The 17,422-nt window shown below is 40.5% G+C and overlaps 1 protein-coding gene across 2 annotated transcripts in view; it reads left to right on the top strand.

Moving 5' to 3' along the window:
• RNF17 (ring finger protein 17) overlaps nucleotides 1-17,422 on the top strand; it is a 3,936,714-nt gene that overhangs the window by 2,366,867 nt on the left and 1,552,425 nt on the right. The gene's annotated exons all lie outside the window — the stretch shown is intronic.

Raw genomic sequence — 17,422 nt, 5'->3', positions numbered from 1 at the left:
TCCAACAAATGTAATGAGCTTCTGAAAATATTGTAATCCTGTCCTTTTATTACAAATACTGTCATATGCATTTCAATACCCAAGGCTTATACATTATCTAGTTATGTAAATATGCTTGGCATGGCAACAACGAAAAGGCTTTCAATGCTGGTAATTCTTTAACAGTATGCTTATTAAAGCTTACTTGCATCTTAAAATCTCCGACAAGCTTACCTGATGGTCATTAAATCATTGCTACTTAAACAGTACAACAGGGCACTGTGACCGCATGCATTTCCTGAATAATAAGAAGCATAAATCAACAGTATAAAAATATGACAGAAAACCATAACATTCTGCAAAATCAAGGACAGATGAAAACCCACGGTCGTACTTGTGGTCTACCTTGGATGGAGGAATACTCTGCACACTTACACTGCATAACTGCTCCTTGCCTTCCTTGGACACATCCAGAGCCACTACAATGGGGAGTGGGGTGCAACAAGTATGTCACAATTTTAAATGTCTCTGGCTGACAGTGATGGCTCTGACACTCATACCTTTCAACTGCAGAGCAAGAAATGTGGACAAAGCCATACATAGAACTAGAAGTGGGACACAGGCCCCAAAATAAGGACAATTTTTAAATATTGCTCTTATTAACTTAGATAATAGAACAGTAGTAGGTCTTGCATTAGTACGAATTTTCTGAAGGGTATGAAATCTGAAACTCAAATGTCTGCCATTATTTTCTAACTTCAATCTTTAATGACTTGCCACTAATTTGCCAGAAAACCACAATTTTATGAAAAACGGACCAAAAATGTGATGCAAAAATATAAAGTTGCCACACAATGCAGCTGGGAACCTGTCAAAAAAGGGACACCTTTTTAATATTAACACTGTTAACTTGAGCAGCTAACAAAGTAAGAGTATCTACATGCATTTCTGAAATAAAAGTAATAACTCTGATCATTACAGTTATATATAATTGTAAACCCTCCACGTTTTCATCCAAACTTGCCACTTTGAGGAGGGATTATTAGGGGAGAGCAACATTTTGAGCCAAAATTGGGGACAATGGAGAGGTTTGGATATTCCAAATTCTACAAAGCGATTTGCACATACCTCTCAACCTCTTAATGCAGGAAATCTGGACAAGGCCAAATATATTTGGGGAACATACAAACACTACTGAAAATTACTCTTGTATAAACTTAAGGCAGTTGATAGAGTAACAGGTCTTGCATTAGCATGCATTTTTCTGAAAGTTATGACGTCTGAAACTCAATGTCTGTCATTTAGTGACTTCATTCCTAAATGATTTGCTAGAAAACCACAAATTTTATGAGGAACAAACCAAAAATAAGAAGCAAATATCTATTCATTCTGCAAAAATATTGACAACTGAGAGGTATAGTTCAACTGGGGCTGTCTGAGTTTGCTACCCCCCCCCTCACAAAATCATGGTCGAATGGAGCCTCCCCCCTGCAGCCATTCCAATGTCCCATTCCTTGGTTATTTTGCCCCATTTATCATAAACACTGTAATGTGCATACTGCTTTACTTCTGTGATGATTTAGATTTCATTTGAAAGTTTTATTTTGCATTTTACAGCACAAACCCTAATAGATATCTGTTAAACAAAGCAATGCAGTCTCACAATGAAAATAGACTTAGCATTAAAACTTCTCTGCCCTTGAAACTCACTTGCATTGAAACAGCATTGAAACCCACATTCAAAGAAAATACATTTTGCCAGTGGCAGATAAAGATTAACTCTGGGCTGTTTTCAAAATCATAGGCCTCTTGAACATGAAACATGCACATGCTCTTTGATACACCTTCCTGACTGTATTACATTATATTCCTTGTACAATACAGTACAGTTGTTAGAGGGAATTTTAAATTTATGGTTTTGAACATTTTTCCAGCCAGCAATGAAACAAAATGCATACACCAATGACAAAACTGCCCAATTCAGAACATTTCCATCATAAAAAGTGTACTCAACCTTCTGTAGTCCACCAGTATCAGTAAATATGCACAATCTCTGAAGTAGTAAAATCCACATTAAAGAAATCTGTAACTAATAAAGAGGTTGCTGCTAGCAAACAACTTTATATCTCATTGTTTCATCTACAATAAAGTCTGTTGCCCTTGAAGAATAAATTGCCTATGTTGCATGCATTACAAAAATGATAAGCTAGTAATACCGCAATAGGGAATGGATAGCAAACTGATAACAGGTTCATAGTTACTAGGTATCTTTGCCAAAAAGGACTGCAGCATCCACCCCCTTTACAACACAGTACAGTATCAGCAATGCATCTACCTACTGTGGGAGCAGAACCCACAGCCTTGAGCATCAAAAGCAAGTACACTACCTGTTGTGCTATTAACAATGCAAGCAGACTAAGCATAAGCAGCACTAAACATTTGTTCCCCTGCAGCTCTCAGCTCCTTGTAAAATCTACTTGACACAAAGCTGTATCCCTTAACTTTGCAGCAGAAGAAATCTGGAAAAAGCCAAGATTTATTTGGGGGGGGGGGGGGGGACAAAAGGCCAAAAACCAGGGACACATTTTAAACATTGCTTGTATAATGTTGGAAAGTTGCTAGAATAAAATGCTGTGTTACCACCATGCATTTCACTGCCACGTCTTGAACCCAAGGGACCCTATGCAAAACAGTCAAAGCAACATACCACTATGCCAAATCAGCTGTTTGAAGACGGAAACTTAAATGGCTACCATTTAGTGAATTCAGTTCTCACCATAGCACAGCTGTCAACCTCTTAGCACAAAACACCTTAACAAAGCCAATAATGGGTGAATACAGCCCCCAAACATTCAGTGAATTCCGTTCTCACCATAGCTCTCAACCTCTTAGCAAAAAACACCCGGACAAAGCCAGTAATGGGGGAATATAGCCCCCAAACATATTCAGTTCTTACCATAGCTCTCAACCTTAGCACAAAACCTGGATGAAGCCAATAATGGGGGAATACAGTCCCAAAAATAGGGACACATTTCAAATATTCATCTTATACACTTAGAAAATTGCTAGAATAAAAGCTTTTGTGTTACCATGCACTTTCTGAAGAATATGAAGTCTGATATTTAAATGCGTGTCATTTTTAACATTTGTTAACCAGGAAAGTCTGACTTGGAACAAAAGCTAATTTTTAGCAGAGGCCCGGGGAGCAACACTCCAGACAGACACGTCTTTGTAAGATGGGAGGAAACAAAAACAGGGAGCGCATACAGACTCCACACAGAAGGTAAGGCACCCCAGCCAAGAATCAAACCAGAGAACATGTAGCTGTCAGGCAACAATACTATAGCTGCATCAATGCACTACTGGCTTTGCAAGGACACAAAAATACAGAAACCACAGATTTTATGAGGAACAGAACAAGTATGAGGGAAAAATCTGCAACATTTTTACAAATGGTGGTGGGTAGGGAATTCAGGCTCTTGCCACCTGGGCCCAAGGTACAGGGTTGAAGCCTTATTCTCTACCCACCACCATGTAGCACCTGGGGCATTTTACACAAACACACGCACACACACACTCACACACTCTGACATGTTATCTTCAGTGAAGTCGTCGTCCTCCTCGCAGGTAAAGTAAACCCATTTCAAACACACACACACACCTTACTCACTCTGACAAGCATCCCATCTGTTATCTTCAGTGAAGTCCTCCTCACAGGTAAAGTAAACCCATTTCAAACCTGAAACCGTCTGTTTCAGTTCCCGCTTGCAAACTGTGCACTGTGTGATGATGTCAGCATCTGCGCCTGGACTTGAAGGGTGTTCTTAAAGAAGAACGCCCAAAAAACTTTTTTTTAATTTTAAATTAAAAGATTAAACTAGTCAGCAGATTCCAGGGGGGTGCAAGTGCACCCCCTTGCACCTGCCTGCGTGCGCCCTTGGTGATGTGGTACATCAGCAAACAAGGTGGAACCAGATCCTACCCTCTGTGTCAAGAGGCTCAAAGAGTATGGCAATGGCAGTTTCTTCTCAACATTTTCTAACTGCAATGCACATTCCGGGGAAATCCAACGTGATAGCGGACAAATTAAGCCGTGCATTTCTTATGCCTAAAGAGTGGTCCCTGAAAGAGGAAATTGCGAACCAAATTTTTTTCAAGTGGGGCCAGCTCTGCTGCGACCACTTTGCCACGTCCATGAACTCCAAATGCAGCAGCTACCTTGCCCTAATCCCCCCTCTGGGGTAGTCACCAAGAAATGCACTTGTTCACAATTTGCCTCTGGGACTTCTTCATGCCTTTCTCCCATTTCTATTAATACCAAAAGTTCAAATTATGCATCATTAAAAGCAAACAAAGTTGCAAGGTAATAAAGTAAAAGTGAGACACTGGCACTTTCCTACTTACCTGATAAAAAGACAGGAATTTAAAAAATGGGTGGTGGAAGTGATACCAGAATTATTAGGGAAGGTAGATTTTTTTTTTTTCCAAGAAGGGGTAGCTAGTGAGTGGGCTAAAGTCAAAATAGAGTTTAAAAATGGGATAAAAATAAGAGAGAAAGAGGCATGGGAAAGAAGTAATAGGAATTACTTAGACAGGTAAACAAAGCATAAAGTGGTATAGAATAAAAGGAATCTCTCAGAACAGAAAGAGGAACAACTGTAAATTGCCAAAAATAAAATAAAATAGCATTTGTATAACATGGATGCATTTAGAGGGTCTGTATAATTTAATCGACATTTCAAAATGTCGAAGCACCTTTACTCGACACAAAAATGTCAAAAGCTGAGTTTGTCGAACGGCCAAAACACCGATTTCTTCCCAGGGGAAGAAATCGGTTGGCCGTTCTGTCATACCTGCCCTTTCCCTGATTGTAATGCAGTCTCAGAGTTAGAATATTTAGTTCCCCACTTAAATGCGTTAGTTTTTATGTCGTGTTGGAAATTGGTGTTTTGGCCATTCGGCAAAGTCAGTGTTCAACATTTTCTTGTCAAGTAAATGTGTTTCGACATTTTAAAATGTCGATTATATGATATAGACCCGAGTTTAGAAAGGTTGCTGTTAAATAACTATTTTTGATAGCTTCACAGAACAAAAAACTTTTTGCACAATGACTTCTGCAAACATAGGCAGCCTATGACAAGAAAAATAACTCAAGATCCTGCAGACACATTAGAAATATTTCAGAAATTTTATGAAAATATATGTAAAGCAGGGGAATGTAGAAACCAAGAAAAAGTACAAATGGAAATATTCATGGAAGTCTTAATTATGCCACGGTTAGAGGAGGATGAGGTTCAGCAATTAATGTCTAAGACAGGGAGAGATGAGATAAAAGTTGTGATGTGTAATCCAAGAGTATAGCTAGGCATACTCAGTGCACTGAAATGAGTACATTTTCTTCTGAGCATCCCTTACAAATGTCAACACTCAAAAAGCACAGAATGTTTAGAACTGTGTAAATGAATATTCACAGTATAGCGGTACACAAAGAATTCTCGTGCAAATGGAATACACCTCTAAAACTAGCTTTTTAACATGTTTCTTCCCATGTATCTGGGGGTATCATTTTGAGGGCTGAGTACATTTGTAAACTGACAAGTGGGTAGTGCGGGCAGCAACTTTAGGTTTGAGTACAAAATGTAAATCTCTGGCTACACCCCTGGTGTAATCAGTCAACCAGGAAGTCTCCAGGAACGGATGGTACCCCTGTGGACGTTTGGAAACTGGGAGTGAAGAAGGTGATAAAACAACTGAAAGGAATTGTTTAACAGCATTTTAAAGGGCATGAATGTACCAGAATCTTGTGGTGGCTTATTTACCCAAAGAGGGCAAAGACCCTTCGGACCAGTCTTCTTACAGACCACTTTCCATCATAAACCATGATTGCAAACTCTTTATGGCTAAACCAGGTTAAAGAATGGCAAAGTTTGTGCCAAAGTTACTAGGTATGGATCATTGTGGTTTTGTTTAGGGAAGGAAACATTTGACATGTTATTAGTCCAGTGGTGATCCAAAGGGAAGTAAAATTTAAGAAAACATTGCTACTGTTGGTGGATCTTGATGCAGAGAAAGAATTCAGTAGAGTCTGCTGGGATTTTATAAGCAGGGCAATGGAAGCATTTGCATTCCATGATAGCTTCCTAAGTAACACTTTTAATCTATGTGAAAGATCAGAGGCAAGAGCTAAGGTGGAAAGATTTCTTTCTGACAAACTGTATCTGAACAGATGAACCAGATAGGGATGTCCATTTTTACCTTTATTTCCTTTATATTTTTTGCCACTGGCCCAGCAAAGTAGGACACACAAATTTAAAGATATAACTAATACGGCACACAAGAAAAATTAGTCTTATTTGCAGATATTATTTTGTATTTGATAAATCCAGAAAAGTACATTTCATTGTTTGGAGCATTTAGAGACATTTTCATGTCTTTTCGGGATATAAAAGTACTGACAATAAAACAAAGGCTATAGTGGCAAATTAAGTACCTACATATGAGTTGGTTAAACAATGATGATGTAGTTAGGTTTGTGGACTAAAAATTATTTTATTATGGTAGTTAAGGATATATGGGAAGAAACTAAAAAGATAATGCAAAAAGTGAGAAACTTGAAGCTCTTGGTTATGGATACGGATAGTAAGATGCAAGCAGCAGACAAAAAGGGGGCTTGAGGAGAATTTGATGTTTTTTTAATAGCAATGGTTTTATAGGGTGTTACAAGGATTTTAAGATAAACAACTACACAGAAAAAAATATTGTTAAGGAACACTTTACATTATTTTTAAAGGGGCTTAAATTTATTACTGCGAAGAAGGTTGGCACAGCAGATTTCTTAATTGAATTCAAACTTTTTACTAGAAAATTGAACCTGGAGATATTTTAAGGATCAGGTCAGAACTAACGGGTCCATTAACCCCTTATGTCCCAAAACACTTTTAACCCACCTTTAAATTAGATATTCGTCCATAGTGTATGACATAAAACTGGGAATTAGATTTAGCAACTGGGACAGTTTCTGCAAAATGATGGACTTGTGGAATGTTGGAATCATTTTCTGGAATGGAATCAGAATTTTGAACACATTCTGTTGTAGAAACAGTGTCTGATTAACTCTTTAATTTAGAGTCTGGATCAGAGAAACAATGTTGTGATTGCAATGATGGTGATGATTCTGGTACAGGAAAAAGATATCTTTGATTTCCTACTATATATACTCCACACCTTATGAGTTTACCAAGTAGGATCTCAGCTTGGCACAGATGCCTGTTACCTGCCCTATTCAATCAAAACCTTTTGTTGCCTGAATTCATACCATCTCTCCTTCCCTCAATGGAGAAGTAATCTGCTCAGTCTGTTGTAACTAGTTTTCTGGATATTACACTTCTTAAACAATTGAGCCTTGATGGTTTTATTGTTCTTATATTTAGGCTGCAACAAACTGAAGAAATAGGTAGCAAACTTTTAGTTTGCCTGGAAAGTAGTCTTTGAGCAGGTGAGCCAAGAACATCATCACAGGGTATGTTTCTGAGATTAAGTAGATTCAAGAATACATCGGTATTGTCTTGCTTTGACCGTTCAAATAATTGCTTCGCATTCTGCACCGCACATTCAGCTAGACCATTGGACTGAGGATATTCAGGACTACTAGTGACATGTACAAAGTCCCATTCGTTTGCAAATTTCTGAAACAACTGGCTAGTGAATTGAGTACCATTGTCAGAAAAAAGTTTGTGTGGACTACCATGAACTGAAAAATGACGTTTCAACTTAGTAATAACAGCAGTGGATGTTAGGTTAGGTAATAGATCAATCTCAAACCAGTTCAAATAAGAGCCTACCAAATCTAAGTAGTGTTGTTCACTCAAATATATCAGTTGCTACAGTAGACCAAGGTAGTTCAGGAACTGGACTTGGCTGAAGTGGTTCTGTTTGCAAATGCGATTTAGTACTATTGCGTACTGAACAAGAAGAAAGAACTTTATCGGTGTCTTTCAGTAATGAAGGCCAAAATACTAATTCTCTTGCTTTTCTCTTAGTGGATGTGGACCGTGGGTGACCACGATGCAAAATCTAGATATATTCTTGTTGTAAGGAAGCAGGAACAACAATTTTAGGACCTTTGAAAATAATTTTGTCTTCCATCAACAATTCATCTCTGTAAGGAAAATACGATGTTCTTCATCTCACATTGCTGCAGTCCTAACACTTGGGGTAGTCCGCTGTCCCTCGGTCGGCCCGAATATCAGAGTATAAGGCTGACGTCGGTCAAGGCGCATTTGACTGACATCAGAACGTCAGGGTACAAATGCGCATGACCGACGTGATATCCTCAGTCTTTTTTGCCGCATGGTCCGATGCAGAAGCAGTGTTGCAAGTGCCGTTCGGCGTTCTGAAATTTTTCGAATTCGGAGTTTCAGACCGAAGTCAGAGTTGGTTAAGTACCCCGTTGGGGAATATTTTGGTTTTTTCTTGCCTCAGTGGTTTACCGGATGTCAGAAAAAGTGAATAACTGTATTTCTTGTGGGAAACAGATACCGCATAGGGATTACCATAATTTGTGTATACCTTGTTTGGGATCTGAGCACGACGTTGTTGGGTGTCGCTTTTGTGCTAGGTTCAATAAACGCACTATAAAGCGGAGGTTGGATTGTGCCAGGTTGGTCTTTGGGAAGCGGTGCAATTACAATATGCCGTCGGATGCTCCGACGCCGGCTTCCTCAAAGAAGCGCAGGGACAAGGCAGTTAAACCTAGGTTAGAGGAGTCGTCCGAACCGGACGCCGGTTCTTTAGAGGCGCCGGTGGAACCGGTGGTTCCGACGGAGGCCTCTCTGGAGTCCCAGGGAGAAACTGTGTTTTTACAGGATGTGGCCTCCCAGGAGGCAGGTCAGGCTGTAGGGGCTTCTCAGGTAACTGTACTCCCCTCCCTTCCTAAGGTGTCTAGGCCCTCTCTTTCTGCTTCCAAGGCTTCTCCTAGAGGCAGGTCTAGTTTTGCTTCTGTGGGTGTCACTCCTAGTTCTTCAGGTTCAGTGCCCAAGAAGCACATGCTTAAAATGGCAGAAGATTTAATTACTTTGATTAGAGGCTCTATGCCCCCTCCTGATAAGAGGCCTAGGATGGAACCTGTGTTAGGGGATTATGAGCAGGCTTCAGATGTGTCTGAGTCTTCGGCTGAAGACTTGCAGGAGTATTCTCATTATTCTGATTCTGATGTGGATGATTCTACTCCTTCTGCTTCTCCTCCTGAGGATTTTTCTTTTTCAGAGACCCTTCACTCCATGAGAGAGCATTTTAAATGGGAAGGTCAGGATTTCTCTGATTCCAGGAAAAGGCTTAGGGAATTTTTGTTTTTACCCCAGCATAGGCCTTTAGCTATACCTCCTGTTCTGCATGTGGTGGAAGATGTGTTTGCAGAGGCTTCTCTTAATCCTGATTCTTTGCCTCCTGCTCCTGTTAAACCAGATAGGTATTACAGGGTGCCTGAAGCTCATAAGTATCTTTTTAAGAGTCCTAGGGCAGACCCAGAAACTGTTAGCCATGGCCTAAGGGTGTTAAGGCTTCTGTTGTCAAGAATCCAGTTCCGGCAGATAAAGAGGCCAGGGCCTTGGATAGGTGGGGAAAGAAAGTTTATACTTCTTCCACTCTAGCCATGAGAGCTTTGAATTGCCAGTTTCACATGTTGAAATATCAAAATTATCTCCTTTCACAGTTGAAATCTAAGGTTGATGCTCTGGCGGAAGGTATTGATTGTAAAGAGTTACAAGATTTAGTGCATGTTTCTGATCAGGTGGGTAAGCATTCTTTGCAATGTGGTTTTGATGCTGTTCAGGCCTCGTCTAGGGTGGCTGCCACTGGGTCAGTTCTTCGCAGGCATGCCTGGCTGAGGGATCAAAATTTATCTGACCATGTTAAAACTAGGATTTTGGATGACCCTTTGCAATCTGATGTCTTGTTTGGTTCTCCTGTTGAGGCAGTTTTAAAGAAAATGGAAGACAAGGCTAAGTCTATGCAGACTGTTAAAGATTTTTTGCAGGTTCAGCCTCCAAAGTTTAGTAGAAATTGGCCTACTAAAGGGTGGACGTATCCTTCTTATGATTCCCAGTCTAGGGGTAGATCTAGACGTGGCAGGGGCAGAGGTCAGGGCTCTTTCAGGCCTAGAACAGGAGTTCTCCTGCACAGTCTTCGGTGAGGGCAGGGGTCAGTCCTTTCGTAAACAGACCCAATGACCTACCTTTTCAGCTGCCAGAACCTTCTCGCCTGGCAGCACCTTTGGGAGGAAGGTTGGCACTTTTCAAAGAAAATTGGAGTTTGATTACCCAAGACAGATGGGTACTGGATATCATACATCACGGTTACAGGTTTTATTTCCATACCTTGCCTCCTTTCAAAGGCATGCCAGACATTCCTCCTCAACAAAGAATAGAGGCTCACAAGCAAATTTCTCTGTTACTCCAAATAGGGGCCATACAGCCGGTTCCTATGCCAGAAAGGGGCCTAGGATTTTATTCTCGCCTGTTCCTTGTGCCAAAAAGGGGAACACGTGGAGACCAATTTTGGATCTATCTATCCTCAACACTTATCTGGACATTCCCAAGTTCAAAATGTTGACGTTACAACAGCTTTTACCTCTACTGGGCAAGGATCACTGGATGGTAACTTTGGATCTCAAGGAGGCTTACCTTCATGTTCCTATCAGGCTAAGTTGCAGGAAATATCTGCGTTTTCGGACTGGGACTTCTCACTATCAGTTCTCTGCATTGCCCTTTGGCTTATCTACTGCGCCCAGAGTATTTACGAAAGTTCTGGCTCCAGTGATAGCTTTCTTCAGGCTAAAAGGAATACAAATCTATCCTTATTTGGACGATTGCCTGATTCTGGCTCAAGGAAGGACGAGCTTCTTCGTCATTTGGAATATGTGATAGCAGTGCTAAGATGCCTGGGGTATTCTGTGAACGAAATAAAGTCCAGTCTAGTACCCTCTCAAGACATGTGCTTTCTGGGTGTAAGACTGAATACAGCATCCCAGATGGCCTTTCTAACCCCGGACAAACAAAAGAATCTTTCCCTTTTCTTCCATCATCTATCTCTTCAGTCCGGGCTGACTGCAAGGGCAGTCCTTCAAGCCTTAGGGTTCATGGCATCTTGTATTCTGGTGCTTCCCAATGCCAAACTGCATATGAGGAAGTTGCAATGGTATCTCAAAAATGTATGGACACAGCACTGCCAGCATCTGGACACTGTCATTCAAATAATACCTTGCATTCAAAAGGAATTTTTGTGGTGGGCTCAGGAATGTCACCTAAACAAGGGACTCTCTGTGACCCGGCCAGAGGCGAGTCAAATTTTAACGACAGATGCCTCAGACAAAGCTTGGGGAGCTCATCTAAACGGAAAGTGGATACAAGACAAGTGGCCTGTCAGACTACAGCATCTACATATCAACTTGAAGGAGATGTTAGCAGTCCAGTTTGCATTAATAGCTTTCAAGGATTTACTTCTTCCAGGGCAGGTGTTGATTCTAACAGACAACACAACTGTCATGTGGTACATCAACAAGCAAGGGGGAACACATTCTTATCCTCTATGCAGACAAGCAATGATTTTGTGGGAGACTGCTCTCAGTTTACAACTAAGTCTTCAGGCAAGGTTTCTGCCGGAGCACAGAACTCCTTAGCAGATGTGTTAAGCAGACAAATCATGGATCCCCACGAGTGGAAACTGGATCTTCATGTATTTCAGAAATTGACAGTGTCCTGGGGAACTCCAGACATAGATCTGTTCGCTTCTCCACTAAACCACCAGCTGCCAAAGTTTTGCACAAAGCGGTTTCATCCCACAGCTTGGAAAGTGGATGCTCTTTCTTTCAGTTGGAAAAATCTTCATGTGTATGCCTTTCCACCTCTGCCTCTCCTCCCAAAGGTACTTCTAAAGGTCAGACAGGACAAGCCAAGGATGATTTTGATAGCTCCAGATTGGCCTCGACAGCACTGGTACCCATTACTGAGAAGTCTAGTACAGAAGCCTCCATGGACTTTGCCTTTGATTCCACATCTGTTGTCCCAGGAGGACAGTCATTTGCTCAATGTCAAACTTCATTCTCTTCACCTAACAGCATGGCATATTCTGTTTTAAACCATACAGGGCCTCAACTTCCACAACAAGTTTTGAATGTAATTTTGGAAGCTAGAAGGCCTAGTACAAGGAAAGTGTACGCAGATAAATGGAAGAGATTTTTATTTTGGAGTGCAGCTAAGGATTTGGATGTTTCTGAGCCTGATTTAAGTGTGGCTCTTCAATATCTTACTGAGTTATTGGACACAGGTTTGTCCTTCTCTTCTATTAAGATTCATGCTGCAGCAATTTCAGCTCACTACGACTGTGACCCACCATTGTTTTCTCATCCTTTGTTCAAGCAATTTCTTAGAGGGGCAAAGAATATAAGACCCCACGAAGGGCTCCTACTCCTGCTTGGGATCTCAATTTTGTGTTGGAGAAACTCACTCTACAACCTTTTGAGCCTGCAGCTACTGCTGAGTTGAAATATTTGTCATGGAAGACTGTTTTTTTGTTGGCCATTACCTCTGCAAGAAGGGTTTCTGAATTGCAGGCCCTTATGGCAGTTGAGCCTTTCTTGATTTTCCATAAGGATAGGGTATCTTTACGTACTAATCCTTCCTTTATGCCTAAAGTGGTTTCTAGTGTGGCTTTAAACCAAACTATTCATTTGCCTACTTTTTATGCAAATCCCCAAACTAAAGGGGAAAAGATTTTGCACACTTTAGATGTACACAGGCAGTTGCGATATTATTTGGACAGAACTAAAGGGTTCAGACAATCTCAGCAGTTATTAGTTTCTTTTGCTTTGTGCTCTCAGGGCAAGCCCGTGTCAAAACAAACTATTTCTAAGTGGATTGGATTTTGCATTGCTTTTTGTTATTCCCATCATGCCAAAGAGATTCCAGCTGGGATTAGGCCTCATTCCACTAGGGCTACTGCCACTTCAACAGCTTTTTTGAGGGGGGTGGCTACTAAGGATATTTTGGAGGCAGCCACTTGGAGTTCAGTGCATACCTTCTCTAGGCATTACCACCTTCCACTGTACTCTAAATCCAGGGCTGGTTTTGCCACTGCTGTGTTGCAGGGCATTTTGGCAGCTCCTGCTTCATTATAGTTTAGCCATCCTCCCTTACCTCTGCTTTGGGATTCTACCCAAGTGTTAGGACTGCAGCAATGTGAGATGAAGAACATAGTACAGTTTTGTGCCTACCATAAATGTAGATGTTCGAAGATCCACATTGCTGCAGTCCAATTTACCCTCCCTCCTTCCCCTCTGTAGTTTGAGGTGGTTGTGTGGGTTGGGGTATCCATCTGAGGTATAATTGTATACTTGTATATATTGTATATATTGTACATATTTTTGGTGTTAGGCTGGTTAGTTGTTTAGTTGTTGTCTATGGGTTTTGACCTTTCTTTTTAGGGTCTTCTGACATCTGGGGCAAGAAAAGACTGAGGATATGACGTCGGTCATGCGCATTTGTACCCTGACGTTCTGATGTCAGTCAAATGCGCCTTGACCGACGTCAGCCTTATACTCTGATATTCGGGCCGACCGAGGGACAGCGGACTACCCTAAGTGTTAGGACTGCAGCAATGTGGATATTCGAACATCTACATTTATGGTAGGTACAAAACTGTACTTTTGCACTTCAGGTAGTTCACTAGATTGCTTTGATGGCCATCTGAAATTAATATAGTGATTGAGCTTCTGTAAAATTGGATCAGTCTGAGTGTGATCTCTTAACTCATCAAATCTTGTGGTAGAAAAATTCTGCACTGACATCACATCAAAGTCAAAGGTCTCTGCATCAAGCTGTTCTGTTATATTTCTGGGTGATCTGTATAAGGTATCCGCCAGATAGAGCAATTTGCCTTTTGTGTAGACCATTTTGAAATTGTACTTGTGCAATTTGAGCATCATTCTTTGTAATCTCACTGGAGCGGAATGCATAGGCTTCTTTATAGGTTCGTAGGTGTGTACTAAGCCAACGGCCCTGGAGCCTTTACAAACCTAGCCCATAGAAGTGCCCTGGCAATTTCCCATCCACTCATCAAGATTTCTCTTGAAAAGGGCCAATGAGGTGCTCTGCTTGACGTGTATGGGAACTCTATTCCAGAGCATGGGCAGGCTCTGGGTTATGAACCTGTCCCTCCAGCATGTTCTGTTGATTGTGGTAATGAGGTTTAAAATAGTAACTAGAAGTTGATGGTCAGTTTCAATCTGAATAGCTCGACCATAAATATAATCATGAAACTTGGAACATGCAAATACTATTGCCAGAAGCTCCTTCTCAATCTGAGCATACTGCATCTCGGTTTGGGTTAGTGTTCTAGATGCATAGGCATAAATGCAATTTTGAGTTCTAATTTTTCCGAAGCCCTCTTGAAGTATGACTGCGCCTAGACCAAATGTTGAAGCATCACGGGAAAGAGTAACTGGTTTATTCACATCATAGTATCTTAATGTAGATGGGGTGGCGGTTTTCTGCTTGAGGTCTTCAAATACCTTCTGGTGCTGTTCCAACCATGACCATGCAGAGTTTATGCGTGTGAGCTCTCTTAAAGGTGCTGTCAGCTCACTGAAGTCTGGTATAAATTTGCCTAAATAGTTGACCATGCCCAGAAAATGCTGTAAAGTTGTACATTATCTGGTGGTGTCATTTCAGGAATATCTGCTTGCTTGGTCTGGTCTGGTCTCAAGCCTGTACTTGTAAACAAACAACTTATGTAACTTCTGGAAGTTTGAATTTGCATTTCAGAGGATTGAGCTTCAAGTTTACTTCACGTGTTCTGTCTAGAATTTTCTTGAGGTTTCTATTATGCTCTGCTTCACCATTGCCTCCATCCAATCGATTGTCTACTATCATGGCACAGGGATAGTCTGAAAAAAATTGTTCCATTGCATGCTGAAAAACTTCACTTGCAGAATTTATTCCAAATGGCATCCTTGGGAATCTGTATCTGCCAATCAGAGTACCAAAAGTAGTTAGAATTGAGGATTTGCGATCAAGCATCACTTGCCAAAACCGAACTCTTTTCATCCAAAACAGAAAATACAGTGGCATTCAGTATTATAGCTGCAACTTATTTGACTGTGCACATTGAATGATGTGGTCTTTTTAATGCTTTGTTCAGATCTCTTGGATCAATGCATATTCTGATTTCGTCTGAGCCTTTTTTTGTGAGCGGCTACTATGGATGACATCCATTCAGTTGGTTCTGTGACTGGACAAATCACACCTTGCTGCACCATTTTATCCATCTGAGCCTTCACTTTATCTTGCATAGCTATGGGAACTCTTATTGCTTGTCTGACTACTGGAGTGACCTCTGGGTCTAACTTCATGTCATAAACAACTGGAAGTTTGCCTCACTTGTCATCGAAAACATCAACATATTCAGAGAAAATGGCTTTGGAGAAATTAGAACTCGGAATTGCATTTATGTGATGAACTTCTTTATCAAAAGAAAGCAGATTCATTCTCAAACTGTCTTTGAGAACAATAAAGATTGCACTGGTCTTCGGACTACATAGAATAACAAGTTGTAAAAGTTCTCTGCCAATTAACATGAAAGCATCACTGAATCTTCGGTTTGAATTTCTTCACTTCCATAAGCAACAAGTCTCGCACTACTGGTTACATTGAGTTGCTGTAGCAAATGTGTCTGCTAATATAACATTACACTTTGAACCAGTGGTCTACTTTGAGCTCTGTGGATCTTCCATTCATGCGGACAGTACAAAATACTTCACTTCTTGTTAATATGTTCAGTGCATCAACTCTTTCACCAAGCACTGATACACCATCTACATAGAAAACTGACTGCTTCGGCTCGACTTGATTAGCTTGTTTTTTTGTGTGACTTTTCTTTACAACTGTGTGAGGCTTAATTGATTTGCAAAACATTTGGAAATGGTTCCATTTTTACATTTATAACATTGCTGACGATATGCTAAGCACTTCTCTGTTTTAGGCTCATGATTCACACCACAATTGCGACAGTTAACAATAAAGCTAAATTTGGGTTTTGCTGATTCATGCTTATACTGCACTGAACCAGTGCTTGCACCCTTTTTAGAACTTTCTGGTATGCCTCGTGCCTTCTTTGGAAACGCAGGTCTGTATTATGTTGTTGAAAGCCGTGTTCAGCGAACACGTCTTCACTGACACATAAACAGCAAACAAAGGAATCGCCAAGCGGCCACTTCAGTGATTTTTTTTCCCCAGGGGGAAAAAAAACGCTTGGCTGTCATCAGAGATTTGCTCTTTTTCCCACTATAGTGCAATGTTGGAGTTGGTATATTTAGTTGGGGGGAGTGGGGGGGGGGGGCACAGCCCCCCACTTTGTAGGGTTTGTACATTTTTAGCGATTTATTTTTTTTCCCTGTGGAAAAAAATCGCTGAAGTAGCCGTTAGGCAATTCCTTTGTTCGCTGTTTGTGTCGATGATACAATACGAAGTCGTAGTTATGCTGAAACACAGCACTTTGCCTAAACACAGTCTCCTTGCTTTATTTTTGCTTAATGTGCCTTTTCTTTCCTTATTATTTGTTTTGCTCGTTTAAGCCATTTTCATGCCCAAAGCACTTTTCTTGTGCTCGTTTTACTCTTAACATGCTCAACTTTGCCTTAAACACATTCATTTTGCTTTATACATGCTCGTTTCATCAAATACTTTTGTTTTAAACATTTTCTTTAGTCAGCAAACTTTTCGTACTCTCCGCTTGCCTGATAACATGGTTTGTGTTCTTGTAATGCCCCTTTTTTGTCTTTCGTATCAATTAAATAGTTTGTATTATTTTTCATTACTTTTGATTCTTTCTGACTCTGTTTGTGCTCTTTTCTCTCGGTTTTACCTTCACTGTCATCTTTGCACATCATGGCTCCAAACATTCTTCTCTCTTCGATCCCGGTTCTGACACCATGTTGCTTTTGTGTCTAAGACACGATAAGAGAGTCTTCGTGGGTTTTGTTCAAACAGCTTTATTTTATACAAACACATCACTATAAAGACTTATGTAACTTATATACAAATTAACAACTATGGTTATGCATGTTCTCTCTCTGGCTGCTTCTTCAAAATGGCACTATGGAATGCACATGTCAGGAATGTATATGTGCATGCACAGCCTCGCATGCTTAAAGATATAGCATATACACACTTACCCTGTGATCTACAGCTCTGTTGAAGGGATTGCAAAATTTGTGGATTGTTTGAATCCGTGTACTATTTTAAATTTACCAGGAATTGGAATAGAGAACGTATTAATTATTTGGATACCCTTATTTCACATATGGCTGATGGTTTTAAATCTAATTTGTTTTAGGAAAGAAACATTTTGTAATAGTTATTTGCATTATTTCAGCAACCACCCAAATTTTCGA

The sequence above is a fragment of the Protopterus annectens genome, chromosome 5.part1, assembly GCF_019279795.1.
Source record: "Protopterus annectens isolate FY-2018-M chromosome 5.part1, PAN1.0, whole genome shotgun sequence".
Taxonomy (NCBI): Eukaryota; Metazoa; Chordata; order Ceratodontiformes; family Protopteridae; genus Protopterus; species Protopterus annectens.
This window is presented reverse-complemented; position numbering and strand designations above follow the sequence as displayed.